The sequence below is a fragment of the Pinus tabuliformis genome, chromosome X, assembly GCF_031772625.1.
Source record: "Pinus tabuliformis cultivar Carrire ecotype Pingquan chromosome X, CPIR1, whole genome shotgun sequence".
Lineage (NCBI taxonomy): Eukaryota > Viridiplantae > Streptophyta > Pinopsida > Pinales > Pinaceae > Pinus > Pinus tabuliformis.
In genome coordinates this window covers 532,573,010-532,589,072 of record NC_142308.1, presented here as the reverse complement: position 1 = coordinate 532,589,072, position 16,063 = coordinate 532,573,010, and the positions used below count along the sequence as shown (strand labels likewise).

Below are 16,063 nucleotides of genomic sequence, written 5' to 3'. Positions count from 1 at the left end.
TTGAAACACATTCCACAGGTCTTCCAAACCCTGTGGCAGTACAAATTGTGTGCCAACTTAGAGAAATGCACCTTTGGCATGAGCCAAGTTTAGTATTTGAGTTACATTGGCCTTTGAGTCAGATTACCAAGGGCTGAGCGAAAGAAATTTTTTCCTGGTATGAGTCCCAAAAAAAGCTTTCTTTGACCTAAAGCACTTCCTCTACTTTTCAAATGTACTCACATTGCTAGACCTACAACAACCATTTGAAATTGAGACAGATGCCTCCGACTATGCTATTGGTGTAGCCCTCATCCAACATGGGCATCGAGTGGCCTATCATAGTGTGACACTTTATGATGCAATTCGAAAGTACACCACCTATGATAAAGAGATGTACTCTATTGCGTAGGCTTGTTGGAAATGGAAGCATTACATTTTGGGGAAGGAGATGGTCATCCACACTGATCACTGACCTCTTCAGTTTATACAGACACAAGGGAAGTTTCATAGCGATCACCATCATAATTGGTCTACATATCTACAACAATTTCACTTGAACATTAAATAAAAAAAGGGACACACCAATCGTGTTGCATATTGCCTCATTTAGTCCCCAATTGCAGCAATGACTACTGTTCTCAATTCTTGTGGCCACGAGACCTATGGGTGGACACAACTGTATAAAAATGATCTAGAGTTTGGAACCACATACTAGATGCTAGTGGATGGAAAGAAAGTTCCTGATTTCCACCTCTAGGATGCATTATTATGCTACCTGGGCCACCTCTTTGTTCCTTTAAGTGCACGCGCCAAGTTGATTTGGGAGGCACACTACGGTCAGGTTAGAAGACACTCTGGTGTGGAAAAACCTATGGTCATACTCTAGAAGAAATTTTATAGAAAATATATCAAATCCTGCACTACCTGTGCCATCACTAAGCCAACCATCAAGAAGAAAGGCCTGTACACTCCTATGCCTACTCCCAAACATCCCTAAGAATCCATCTCCATGGATTATCTATCTGACCTCTCTTCTACCAAGCATGCTAATGACTGTGTATTGGTGGTCATGGAAAAAAAATTCTAAGATGGCTATATTGGCAGCATGCAAGATGCGTATCACATCAGAGGACACTACCAAACTCTTCTTTGAACGAGTCTGGGTACATTTTGGGATCCCGCAAGCCATTAATTTAGATTGTGATAGCAGGTTCCTGAGAACATTCTGGTTGAGCCTCTAGACACTATTGGACACCAAGCTCACCAAGTCGATTACATTCCATCCCCAAACTAATGGATAGACAAAAGTCATTAATAGGATGATAGTATACATACTACGCATGTACACCTCTAAGCATCCATTAACCTAGGAAGAGAGCCTTCCCTATGTGCAGTGCAGCTATAACAAAGCTCTCCATAGCTCGACTAGTCATATTCCCTTTCAAGTGGGTCTAGGATTTCAAAAATTGTGTTTGATTGATGTTGCCATGCATTATGAAACTACACAGACATAATCCACACATGTACAGTCCGAGGTTGATAAAGCAACTAGGTTTATTGAACGCATCTAGTACATCCGCAAGCAGGTTCATCACATCTTGGAGAGGTCTAATGCCAAGTACAAGCAACGACATGATCAACATCGAGTGCCACACACTTTTTAGGTGGATGACAAAGTTTGGTTGCATTAGTAAATAGAACACCCTACCAAAGCCCATCGGAAGCTCAGACCACTCCGATATGGGCCTTACACCATCACCAAGGTTTCGGGATACCATGATTTTGAGCTCAATATTCCCCCATTCCTTGGTCTGCACCTAGTGTTCAATGTGGACCGCTTTCAACCCTACTTTCCACCATTGCTACACATATTAGACATTGTAGAAAAACTCACACCAAAAAAGATAAATCCAAACTGCATGGAACATGCCACAACTAATCGAATCATGGTCATGCAAATCAAGAACACTCGCCAACATAAGATCCAACTACGTCACGTTGTCAAAGATGGCCAACTCCTGCACCAAGGCAAGTGGCTCACGAGGTACCAAGTTCAACAAAAGTTTCCCCATCTCATGGAGGCACTCAATGCAATGGGGACCATTGCTTCCTAAGGGAGAAGGACTGATCCAAGTACATATTTTTGGCCACCCACCTATTCCACTTGGAACCACACCATTGTTTCTTTTAATTTCCTTAATTATAACACAATTTACTATTTTCGATAGTTTTTAGGGTCTTGAACTTTTGGAGCCATGTTGAGGCTCCAAATGACATTTTTTTGGAAAAAGGGAAAACTTATAGCTTGTGGTATGGGTGAAGTCAAAAGTTGTAGTCCTCGAATAAATATTTCTAATGTGGTATCATATGCGTCAAATAGAGATTGTATGCCAAAGTTACAACCCCAGGAAGTTGATTTACCAACTTATGCTAACGAGGACCACAAACTTTTGGTGCTTAATCTCTTAGGGTTAGGTTTTTGGATGTTTAGGGTTTTCCATTATTTCTCAATAATAAATAGGCTTTTGAGCCTCATTGTAACACAGTTCAGAAGACATGTAGCCTCCACATCTCTTCTCAGAGATAAGCTACCATTGCTTGAGCTAGTTTATTTCCATTCTACATGTAAACAATTTTTAGTATTTTATTATCAATGAATTGAAGTTCAGTTTTCGTTGTAGCTCTGTGTTTCTATTTAAATATATATTTCATTTTGTTCCTTCATAAATCTAGATTAGAAGTGTTATCACTTAAGAATTCTAGTTTCAAAACCGCTCACATTAGTTTGATGGTAAAAAATTCAGTGCTAGTCTAGTTTTGAGTTTTTGTTTGCCTTAGAGTCTGAGTCTAAGGAGTCCACTATGCATCCTCATTCACCACTAGTCTCATAATTTACACAATTTCCATGTGTCAACTTTGTTCAAAGGTTATCATGTGCTACAAAGCTCTTTAGGTGATTTCGTAGCGCATAAGTCAGTTTTAGGTGTTTTCGTAGCGCAACATGTTTCTGGTGATTTCGTAGCGAAACACGGTCTAAGTGATTTTGTGCTGATCCATAGCCAATATTTCACAACTGTCATATCCATCAAAATCCATCAACAGTTGTCAGCCTATACACTTCGTCTATCATATCCGACTACTTAACCTCATCATTAGGTCGTTAGGTGTCTTGGTACTGGATATTCTGTTTTCTGAGATTTTACACCCAGCTGAAAGAGGGTTGATGCCCAAAGAAAGAAAGGCAAAGCAAGTTTGCGTAAACTTGATGAACAACCTGAATGGTTTAAAAGAGGCACACGAGGCATACGCTGGAAGCATCAGAAAAGAAGTTGGTTTGGATAGTTTAGTGGTCGATGGCGCAATTTCGGAGAACACTGTCTCCTTCGATCCATGATCGATCCATCCCAAATGGAGATGTTTTTTCTGTTCCTGCTTCATTGCCTTCACACAAATTTTCATCTCCATTGAGTTATTCCTCTTCAGCTGCACCACAGGCATCTTCTGTTATTTCTTCAATCAGTGTTCTACCTATTTTTGTTGTGATGTCATCGGTTCGTGCCTTTTTAATTGCAGTTTATCCATCAAAAGCTTTGCGCTCATCAGAGAGATCCAACACAAAACTGCAGTTGAGCTAAAATTGACACCGACAAATGCTGAGCAAGATTTCAGTCAAGTTGGAAACAGAGGAAGGACGATTGAAACTATAAGGATAGATAGAACAAAGAATTTGGGATTAAAGGATCACCAGGAGAAAGAAGCTGAAGTATTAGGTGTTCGTGGTGAGAAGATGGATCCCTTGGTTGGGTTATCTCCAGTTAAGATCTTAGATTTTGTGCCTCGCAAACTTCTTATTGTTGTGACTCCAACATATAACCGTGCCTTTCACGCTTTTTACTTGAATCGTTTGGCTCATACTCTAAGGCTTGTTCCACCACCTCTTCTTTGGATTTTTGTTGAGATGACCGCTCAGACCATGGAAACAGCAGAATTGTTGAGGAAAATAGGGGTAATGTACAGGCACCTTGTTTGTAAGAAGAATGTCACTGATATTAAAGATCGTGGCATTCATCAACGGAACACTGCTCTTGCCCACATAGAGCAACATCAGCTTGACGGCATTGTATATTTCGCAGATGATGATAATGTGTACACACTGGAGTTGTTTGAGCAGTTGAGAAAAATTAGGCGCTTCGGTACCTGGCCAGTTGGCATGATACAACACAGCAAAGGTAAGGCAATCCTGAAAGGTCCAGTTTACAATAGGAGCCAAGTTATTGGATGGCACACAAATGAAAAAAGCAAAAGACTTCGCAGATTCCATGTTGATATGTCAGGATTTGCCTTCAATAGCACTGTTCTTTGGGATCCCCGAAGATGGCATTGTCTTGCATTAGAATTAGCAGATGATGATGATTTTGTGGGGGAGATTGAGAGAGAACAAAGTTGTTACTATGAGAAAGTAATGATAAACACATGCCATGGAATGAACATTCTGCAAAAAATAGTTCTTTGCCTGGACACAGTAAACCTATTGGGCATCCTGATTTGAATGAGAATAGGCAGCCTGATATGGACGAGAATTCTAAGGAATTCAAAAAAAAAAAAAAACGTATGTAACAAAGATCCGTTCTCAGAAGGTGCATGCTTCGATTTTATCAGTAAGGGTAAATGTGAAAGAGGTGCAGAGTGCAAGTTTCGCCATAGTTCAGATGATGGTTGTTCCCATACCATTGTCCAAAGCACCAGCTGTGTGAAGTGAATGTTTTTAGGCAATGAAATTGAAGATAAGGTATACAAACAGAGTAGAGTCTAAGACTGTTTTTTTGAAATTACATAGCAGTTTCGTAGCGCGCTACAAAACTGTTGTAGCTGCATGTTACAAATGAGTTGATCAATTATGATTGACAAAATAGCAAATCTTTTTGAAAGGTTTTGTCATCACACAGGTACATGGGAAACGGTGGACAGCACATCAAGGACGTGGCAGTATGCTCCATTTTGGGTAATTAAAGGATAAAGGCATGCTTCTTTGGATTCGAACATTTTGAGGCAAACCAAGGACCGACAAACAGGGGCAGTTTCCTATGTTTCAGGGCAATGGAAAAGATGTGTCATTGAAGATCAAACATGAAGCATTAAAGGTCCATCACAGCCACCGCCAGAAGGGAACCAGATGTCAGAGAACGAAAATGATTGTAGACCAAGGCTGTTATGGAATTAGAGTCCCATTTGATTTAGATGTCTAGAAGATCTAGTAGAATTAGAATCCTAATTGTTTTAGGATTCCAGAGCTGTCAATTTGTAGTCTGCTGTATTTATTAGTTAGTTTCAAATGTTAATAGGTGTCATTAGAAGTAGTTTTCGAATTCCCCTCATGCTTGAGAAGGAATCTCGATCAGTTATAATAAGAACTCTATATATAGCTGAAACAGTAATGTAATCAGGGTTGGAACACTTTATGGAAAAGCTTGTATTTGGCCTATGTAAGACTCATTTTCAGTAATACATGCTTGACTTTACTTCTCAGGATTCATGAAGGGTTTTTTATGTTCAGAATATGTGATGTTGTCCTTTTCTTAATTCTTACAGTGGTATGGATGTATAATCACTCAGAATTCACTGAATGCGCTTTGACTTCCTGTATACATTTATAAACTGTGTGGTCCCATATGAGTTTATGTTCTGAATGTTTAAACGCTGAATGCCCTGACTTCCATGTAGGGTTGAGTTCATTGTTATATTGAGGTGTTGTTGACTCCATAAGCCCAATGGATAGTTTTGTTTAATGTGTTTCCACCATTCATATTTTTCACAGTTGTTCTATAAGAGTTAGCCATTTATCTTTAATCAAAATCATTAATCCATCAAGAGAGAGCCCTCTCAGGTTGAGGAGGCTAAGCCTCAGCCTAAAGTAGGTTGAAATAGTTACTTGAAGTCTTCTTGGTCTGCAGCCTTCCAGGGCCTGATTTTGAGATAACATTTTGGTGCGTCTGCCGGGAGTCTGAAGATTACTCATTCCCGAAATCATGAAGCTGAACTTCTGAAGGTAGCAGGAGCTCAGAAGAATTTTTGAGGCTGCAAATCTACCTTGGCGACTCCATTGTTGAAGAATTCAAAATTCATAGATTCATGGTGATTCCACTGGAGTTATGAAGGACCCAAATGCTACCATTCTTATTTCAAGGTATGCATGCATAAATTTTTCAGGAATTCATGGTTTCCCAAATCATTTTCCCAAGGATGCATATTTTCTAAGGAATGGTCCAAAATACAATGGAGAAGATTTGAGTTTAACTTTGAAGCATATATCAGATTTCTGTGATTTTACTGAGCTTCTTAGAGTTAAACATGAGGATGTTCGCATTATGTTTTTCTATGATTCATTTCAAGGGAAATGTAAACGGTGGATTGAAAGCTTTCCCGCCAAATCCATCAAGTCATTTGAAGACTTTTGGCTTATGTTTTTGGAGGAATGGATAGATAGATCAGATGTGGTGGCAAACTCTCCTTCAATTCAAGGTTTCAAACAATGGAATAATGATCATAGTAATGGAGAAACAGATGAAAATTTTTCTTTGTCCTTGTCCTCGTATCTAAAATCATTTGAGTGTAAAGCAGAGGATAAGATAAAATTTTTGGATGAAGTTGCTGAGGACATTGAGAAAGACATTGAAGGTTTAGAAGGTCAAATTCAAGCATATAGTTTTCATAATCATGATCATTATTTTCAGAAGCTTTCTATGGCAGAACACAAGGAGAGAGTGTTGCTTCCTTTCTCTTTCACGATTGAGGAACTGTACACTGTTGTTGAAGATCAGTTTGCACAACCAGAAAGTTACAAAAATCATCAAGCTGATCATGTATTCTGGGATCCTATAGCCAAATATATGGAAGAGTTTTACTTTCCAGTGTTTCAGTTTTTCTATAAAGATCAGAGGCAATTTCAGTGGCAGTGGTCATCGCAATATCATAGTGGCTCTGAACTCCGATGCAGCCAAAAAACTCAAATATCAGATAAGACAAATGATTGGCTGCATTGGAAATTTCACATTGATTGAGCTGAAAGAAGTTTGAATTGATAGGGTAGGTAGGTAGGAAAATGCAAATAAGCTCAAGGTTGACTGAGCATTTATTTTTTAGTAGATATAGACTTCTCTCTCCTACGGTGATCATCAAGCTCAAGCCTGCCAGGGGGGGCATTAAAAGCATTAGAATTTTTGTTGTCCATGCTGCAGCTTGCCAACAAAGATGGCCGTGTTGAAGAAGCAATGCCAACTGGCAAAAGCATTCTCTCACTAACAAGAGGAAGCAAACCAATAGAAGTATATGTACAAGCTTTATTGAAAAACACAAATCGTATGATAATGTATTGCTTTTCACCTTCATTCTTAAGTTCCATTGGCGAGGATGACATACTTTCACATATGAGCTTACATCTTGAACTTAAAAGAAATGCAGCTGGTGTTCCAACTACAGATTCTTCTGGAGTCAATACATGCACAGTTCTACAGTTATTGATTGCTCACAAAAGGCTAATATTCTGCCCAAACAATTCTGATACTGATCTTATTTGCTGTCTTTGTGTGAACTTGATTTCATTGCTTTGGGATCAAAGACAAAATGCAAAAAACATGGCCACTGATATTATCAGGTATCTATTGTTAAATTGCCGTGCTGCTTTGGAGGAACTACTGGTATCGAAACCAAACCAGGGACAACCATTGGATATCTTACATGGAGGCTTTGATAAGTTGTTAGGAAATAATCAAACAGAATTCTATGAGTGGCTCGATGCTTCTAAACAAAGTATTTGTAAGGTCTTGGAACAATGTGCTGAAATTATGTGGATGCAATATATAGCAGGTGCGGTAAAATTTCCTGGGGTACGAACAAAAGGCATAGAGGCTCGTCGGAAGAGAGAAATGATGCGGAGGACACGTGAAAATATGAAAGTAGATTCCAGACACTGGGAACAATTGACTGAACGTAGGTGTGCCTTGGAATTGGTGCGTGAAGCAATGTCTACAGAATTGAGAGTTGTGCGGCAGGACAAATATGGATGGATCCTTCATGCTGAAAGTGAATGGCAGAGTCATATTCAACAGCTTGTACATGAACGTGGAATATGGCCTATGAAGAAATCTTCTGTAAATCAAGAACCTGAGTGGCAGCTCTGCCCTACTGAAGGACCCTTTCGTATGCGTAAAAAGCTTGAACGATTGAAGGTAAAAGTAGACACAATCGGGAATGCGCTTCAAAATTTTCAAGAAGACAGGATATTTCCAGCTGAAAAGACTGGATTTGGCATGGATATGAGTGATCCTGATTATGATTCATTTTTCCATCTCTTATCTGCTGGTGGTGCCAATCAAAAACAGTTAAGTTATACTGGTAGAGAGGAAGAGGAATGCTTTTATGATGAAGCAGAGGAGTTCAAAGATGGGGATTTAATTTCTGCTCCAGTTGGGTGGAGTGATGATCAGCACAGCAGTGCTAATGATGCAAGCTTACATTCTGCTCTTGAAACTGGTGGCAAATCAAGTACAATGTCACTACATATAACAGATGGAGTACATGAAATGTCTGAGCCTGGTTCAACTAGACAGTCTTCGTCACAGAAAATTGACAATGTGAGGTATGCAGATGATGAAGTGAAGCCCCCAGAATCTTGAAGGGGATGCTTGTCAAGCAAATTTCTGTTTGTCATAAATGGATAAGGCACTGGACCTGCGAGTTCTTAGTGTACTACAGGAACACACTATCCCAAGTGGAGCCACTGTTATCACTTAAGAATTCTAATTTCAAAACCGCTCACATTAGTTTGATGGTAAAAAATTCAGTGCTAGTCTAGTTTTGAGTTTTTGTTTGCCTTAGAGTCTGAGTCTAAGGAGTCCACTATGCATCCTCATTCACCACTAGTCTCATAATTTACACAATTTCCATGTGTCAACTTTGTTCAAAGGTTATCATGTGCTACAAAGCTCTTTAGGTGATTTCGTAGCGCATAAGTCAGTTTTAGGTGTTTTCGTAGCGCAACATGTTTCTGGTGATTTCGTAGCGAAACACGGTCTAAGTGATTTTGTGCTGATCCATAGCCAATATTTCACAACTGTCATATCCATCAAAATCCATCAACAGTTGTCAGCCTATACACTTCGTATATCATATCCGACCGCTTAACCTCATCATTAGGTCGTTAGGTGTCTTGGTACTGGATATTCTGTTTTCTGAGATTTTACGCCCAGCTGAAAGACGGTTGATGCCCAAAGAAAGAAAGGCAAAGCAAGTTTGCGTAAACTTGATGAACAACCTGAATGGTTTAAAAGAGGCACACGAGGCATACACTGGAAGCATCAGAAAAGAAGTTGGTTTGGATAGTTTAGTGGTCGATGGCGCAATTTCGGAGAACACTGTCTCCTTCGATCCATGATTGATCCATCCCAAATGGAGATGTTTTTTATGTTCCTGCTTCATCGCCTTCGCACAAATTTTCATCTCCATTGAGTTATTCCTCTTCAGCTGCACCACAGGCGTCTTCTGTTATTTCTTCAATCAGCGTTCTGCCTATTTCTGTTGTGATGTCATCGGTTCGTGCCTTTTTAATTGCAGTTTATCCATCAAAAGCTTTGCGCTCATCAGAGAGATCCAAGACAAAACTGCAGTTGAGCTAAAATCGACACCGACAAATGTTGAGCAAGATTTCAGTCAAGTTGGAAACAGAGGAAGGACGATTGAAACTATAAGGACAGATAGAACAAAGAATTTGGGATTAAAGGATCAGCAGGAGAAAGAAGCTGAAGTATTAGGTGTTCGTGGTGAGAAGATGGATCCCTTGGTTGGGTTATCTCCGGTTAAGATCTTAGATTTTGTGCCTCGCAAACTTCTTATTGTTGTGACTCCAACATATAACCGTGCCTTTCAGGCTTTTTACTTGAATCGTTTGGCTCATACTCTAAGGCTTGTTCCACCACCTCTTCTTTGGATTGTTGTTGAGATGACCGCTCAGACCATGGAAACAGCAGAATTGTTGAGGAAAATAGGGGTAATGTACAGGCACCTTGTTTGTAAGAAGAATGTCACTGATATTAAAGATCGTGGCATTCATCAACGGAACACTGCTCTTGCCCACATAGAGCAACATCAGCTTGACGGCATTGTATATTTCGCAGATGATGATAATGTGTACACACTGGAGTTGTTTGAGCAGTTGAGAAAAATTAGGCGCTTCGGTACCTGGCCAGTTGGCATGCTACAACACAGCAAAGGTAAGGCAATCCTGAAAGGTCCAGTTTGCAATAGGAGCCAAGTTATTGGATGGCACACAAATGAAAAAAGCAAAAGACTTCGCAGATTCCATGTTGATATGTCATGATTTGCCTTCAATAGCACTGTTCTTTGGGATCCCCGAAGATGGAATTGTCTTGCATTAGAATTAGCAGATGATGATGATTTTGTGGGGGAGATTGAGAGAGAACAAAGTTGTTACTATGAGAAAGTAATGATAAACACATGCCATGGAATGAACATTCTGCAAAAAATAGTTCTTTGCCTGGACATACTAAACCTATTGGGCATCCTGATTTGAATGAGAATAGGCAGCCTGATCTGGACGAGAATTCTGAGGAATTCAAAAAAAAAAAAAAAACGTATGTAACAAAGATCCGTTCTCAGAAGGTGCATGCTTCGATTTTATCAGTAAGGGTAAATGTGAAAGAGGTGCAGAGTGCAAGTTTCACCATAGTTCAGATGATGGTTGTTCCCATACCTTTGTCCAAAGCACCAGCTGTGTGAAGTGAATGTTTTCAGGCAATGAAGTTGAAGATAAGGTATACAAACAGAGTAGAGTCTAAGACTGTGTTTTTGAAATTACACAGCAGTTTCGTAGCACGCTACGAAACTGTTGTAGCTGCATGTTACAAATGAGTTGATCAATTATGATTGACAAAACAGCAAATCTTTTTGAAAGGTTTTGTCATCACACAGGTACATTGGAAACGGTGGACAGCACATCAAGGACGTGGCAGTATGCTCCATTTTGGGTAATTAAAGGATAAAGGCATGCTTCTTTGGATTCGAACATTTTGAGGCAAACCAAGGACCGACAAACAGGGGCAGTTTCCTATGTTTCAGGGCAATGGAAAAGATGTGTCATTGAAGATCAAACATGAAGCATTAAAGGTCCATCACAACCACCGCCAGAAGGGAACCAGATGTCAGAGAACGAAAATGATTGTGGACCAAGGCTGTTATGGAATTAGAGTCCCATTTGATTTAGATGTCTAGAAGATCTAGTAGAATCAGAATCCTAATTGTTTTAGGATTCCAGAGCTGTCAATTTGTAGTCTGTTGTATTTATTAGTTAGTTTCAAATGTTAATAGGTGTCATTAGAAGTAGTTTTCGAATTCCCCTCATGCTTGAGAAGGAATCTCGATCAGTTAGAATAAGAACTCTATATATAGCTGAAACAGCAATGTAATCAGGGTTGGAACATTTTATGGAAAAGCTTGTATTTGGCCTATGTAAGACTCATTTTCAGTAATACATGCTTGACTTTACTTCTCAGGATTCATGAAGGGTTTTTTATGTTCAGAATATGTGATGTTGTCCTTTTCTTAATTCTTACAGTGGTATGGATGTATAATCACTCAGAATTCACTGAATCTGCTCTGACTTCCTGTATACATTTATAAACTGTGTGGTCCCATATGAGTTTATGTTCTGAATGTTTAAACGCTGAATTCCCTGACTTCCATGTAGGGTTGAGTTCATTGTTATATTGAGGTTTTGTTGACTCCATAAGCCCAATGGATAGTTTTGTTTAATGTGTTTCCACCATTCATATTTTTCACAGTTGTTCTATAAGAGTTAGCCATCTTATCTTTAATCAAAATCATTAATCCATCAAGAGAGAGCCCTCTCAGGTTGAGGAGGCTAAGCCTCAGCCTAAAGTAGGTTGAAATAGTTACTTGAAGTCTTCCTGGTCTGCAGCCTTCCAGGGCCTGATTTTGAGATAACAAGAAGGTTTATTCCAACCACGTAGGAGTAAATCACAAGATATGGAAGAACATAGTGGAAAAGTTACAAAGACCACCCAAGAGTTTATTATGAATGCTCCTGAGTTTCTCATTAACTCTAGACAAGTAAACGAGATTTTGTGGCATTTTCCCTAGTTATGCTTCCTCCCAATGAAAATAATCTCTTGGAACATTCAAATCCTAAGCAACAAGGTGAAACAAAGGTACTTGAGGGATAGAATTGAAAAGGAGAAACTAGAAATCATAATCTTACAAAAGACTAAAGTATCAAGGGAGAAGCTAGCAAAGATTATGGAAAGATGTTGTGAGGGGTGCAACTTAATGGCCATTGATGCGAAAGGAAATGTGGGAAGTTTGAAAATTGTTTGGAATCCTCAAATAGTTTTTCAAAACAGGTTTGTGTGCTTGAATATTTTATCCAGGTGCTTCCACTGCGTGGGAGTGAAGGAGATAGTTTTCATACTCTCTATCTACAACCCCTTGGTTCCAGGAGAAAAATTATTTTTTTGAATGATTTGAGATGCATAAGAAACATTGATTGTGATGATTTTTGGATAGTAAGGGGTGACTTTAACCTCATCAAAATTATGGTGGAGAAGAAAGGTGGCATCAGGTACTGAGATTCGTCTGCCCAATTATTCCATGATGCGATCCAAGATCTAAGAGTAGCATATATAGATACAACTAATGGAATATACACTTAGAATAATTGCAGAGGAGGTTGTCATCAAGTTGCTAGTCACTTAGATCTGTTCTTGCTTTTAGAAGAATTATTGCAAAGAGATATTTTTGTAGAAGCAACCATCCTACCTTGTCTTGGTTTGGACCATTGGCCAATTTGAGTGGAAGTAGATTTGAAAAAGACCCCTCACAATACGACTTTTAAATTTGAAATTTTCTACTTCAGAACCTAGATTTCTTATCTCAAGTTGAGATTTGGTGGAACAATATCTCTATTCGAGGAAGAAACTAAATGCATACTTTTAAACTCAAGATGAAGGAAGTAAAATCCAAGATAAAGTAATGGAAATAGACATAATTTGGTAATATCCTATTAGAGAAACAAAATTTAGAAGCATGTATGTAGGAGATACAACAAGAGATAATATGAGAAAGACACATTGAGGTGTTGATATTGGAAGAGGATCAATTAATCCACAATTTAGGTTAGAAGTGAAAATAAGAAGAAATATTATGGAGAAAGAATTCTAAAATTTAGTAGTGAAGAGAGAAAGAGCATAACACAAAGTTCTTCTATAACATCGTGACTAAGCATAAGCATCACAATCAGATATTCTCCCTCAGCTTAAAGGAGAGCAACCCACTTCTATAACATGTGGATATGAAAAATGAGCGAGTGTTTAATTGTCATAATATTCACCCAGAAATTTGTAACAAAAGTTATAATTAAAAACAACTTTATCATTAATATAAAAAATACAGTCCCCTTCTTTTTATAATCATAATTCAAATATTGACCATAAAATTATCTATCTTTTAATAATATATAACTTTGATTTCATACTTTACCAATTATATTCAAATATTTACAATACAATTATTTATCTTTTAATAATATATAACTTTAATTTTATACTTTACAGAGTATAACATGTGATTTTCACTTGGTATTACGAATAAAATAATAAATAAAATTCTTATATAATATTAAATCAATTTAATACTTTAAAATTCAATAAAAACTCAATTTCCAGAAAGAACTTGCCGCGCAATTAGAAGGGCCCGGCCTGGAGTATGCCGTAAAACTGCTTCTGCTTGGCTAAGAGCTCGTCTTCCTCGGACGTAAGGAAACAGGTTAACGGCCCAAGACCCAGAGGCATCTGGCAGGAGAGAGAGCCTGCTCCCGATTACGGACCACCAGCAGGGTTATGCCAGGTGGCGTGGTTTTCCTATTTAACAGTGATGAGTCAAACCTAGCATTCGCGGATAGCAGCCAGAGATGGCTGTCCTCACTGTTGGTTTGACACCTGAGTTGATAGGTTTTACCACCTTCGGAGAAAAAAAAAAAAAAAAAAAAAATTAGAAGGGCCCCAATAATTCAAGGATTTCGACATTTTCCTACCAACCGCACTAACGGAACCACCTTTCTACCGCAAGATCACATACCTTATCCAAAGACAAACGGAAAAAACACGAGAAAATAGAGGGAATGTTGAAATGTGTCTAGGATTCTAGAGGAAAGGGAACCATTTCGAATTCTCTGGTTATTCTTTGCTATGGAACTAGGGCCGTGATAATTGCCTTGAGAAAGGAAAATGATAAACAATAGTCCCGCTCATCTTTGGGAGGGTATAAATTTGTTTGGGATTCTTATTTTTTCCAAAATCATTTTGGTGTTTTGTTTTATTTATTTATTTAATTTAATTTATTTTATATATATATATTTATTTTTATAAACGATTAAAGTTTATAATTATTATGTTTTAATTATAAATAAAATTTTTAAATAAAAATGAGTATTTTTGGTATTAAGTTTATATTCAGATATAATAAATATTCAAGAGATTATAATGTTAATTTTCAAGATAAAGTAGAGTTTGAAGTGACCACAAGTTTACTACATGGAAAGGCACTAATAGACTAACTATAGGCCCATTTACATAGAATTTACAAAACTGCAAAAAGGGTAAAAGACACATAGATTGTCCAATCATGAGAATGGAAATTAGTTGTTTTATGTTGCTAGCCTATTGAGGTCAATGTCTTACTCGCCTAGGTCCACCTTGGCCCGCAAGAGCATCTTTGTTGAGTTTACATTCCATAATTTTGCATCAAAGTGCATCCACTTCATCCTCCAATAGATATATATGATGTTGGAGAGCCAACAACTGGTTAGTGAGTTTCTGCTGTGAATGAAACAATTGGTATTTTACTTGCAGATCATAGTCGACCCTATGGAGAGCATCATGAGCATATAAATAGTATGTGTAGGGGCTTGTAACTAAGGAGGTCTATCAATTAGTGTCATAATTCATGAGAGCACATAGATAGAGACTGTAGTAGATGCGAATACTAGAAGGATGCTACTCAGGCCGCCCCAAGTTGACCACAAGAGGAAGATGCTTGGCTAGAAGATTTTGAGAGCAAGGGAATTCAGGCACAAGCTTCACAAATTGAGCCATAGACTGCGTCACAAACCTCAAGTTATTGAACCCCAAATCGTAGATGAAAGAATGATGGACATAAAAAATCCCAACCAAACCACAGAGGGTGTCAAAATTCAACTTTAAGACAAAAGATATTGATTTACCTCCTTGCCCATGAACCATAATTGTCCAAAGGGCTTCTGTGATGGATTTCCAACGTACTACTGGAATGACGTCTAATAGAGCCTCAAACCTCTTCAATAAACTCGAGATTTTGAAACCCAGAGCGTAGAGGGAGTAACTTTCTTCACACGATTTTCCATCCAAACCACAGAGATTACAAAGTTACAAATTGAAAACAAAATGCAGTGAGTTACCTTCTTGCACGAGGGCTAAAACCTACCAAATGACTCCATAATTGGGTTGCCAAGGTGTTGCTAGGGTAACTTAAGAGCTAATGATTCATGTCCTCCACAATTCCCACGAACTAGAGTGTCTAAACCACAACTTCACCACACAGAGAAGGAGTGGTTGATACTAGGAGCGGAGCTCTTCGCAGAGCTATCGGAAATTTGGACTTCTAGATGCCACAATTAAATCCAAAGGTTGATAGACCACGGAGATGATGGAGCAATCTGGAATGCGAACTCAAACATGAATGGAACTGGGGCAAGGCGAAGGCTAGATTTATTTCTCGTTCCCTTGCCAATCCACACATTCTTCATCAATTAAACAATAAATTTCCCAGTACACCTCCAGAAGAGAGTCGTCATGAGTTTGAGAGGAAAAAAAATTCCAAGGCTGGGATTGTTGATTGCAAGAATACCAAGCATGTGAGGTAGAGGGAAACACAAATGCATGATAGTGTTTTCCATACGTTGCCACATCATGGAGGATGATAACCTAATCTCAGTACAATACCTTTGATCCAATGAAAT

At 38.5% G+C, this 16,063-nt stretch overlaps 1 protein-coding gene and 1 pseudogene across 2 annotated transcripts in view; one reads left to right on the top strand and one right to left on the bottom strand.

The window, feature by feature from the left end:
* The window catches only part of LOC149141079 (L-type lectin-domain containing receptor kinase IX.1-like), a 228,721-nt gene that overhangs the window by 88,218 nt on the left and 124,440 nt on the right, over nucleotides 1-16,063 (bottom strand). The window lies entirely within an intron of this gene.
* Nucleotides 9,372-10,567, top strand: LOC149141080 (putative beta-1,4-xylosyltransferase GT43E; annotated as a pseudogene).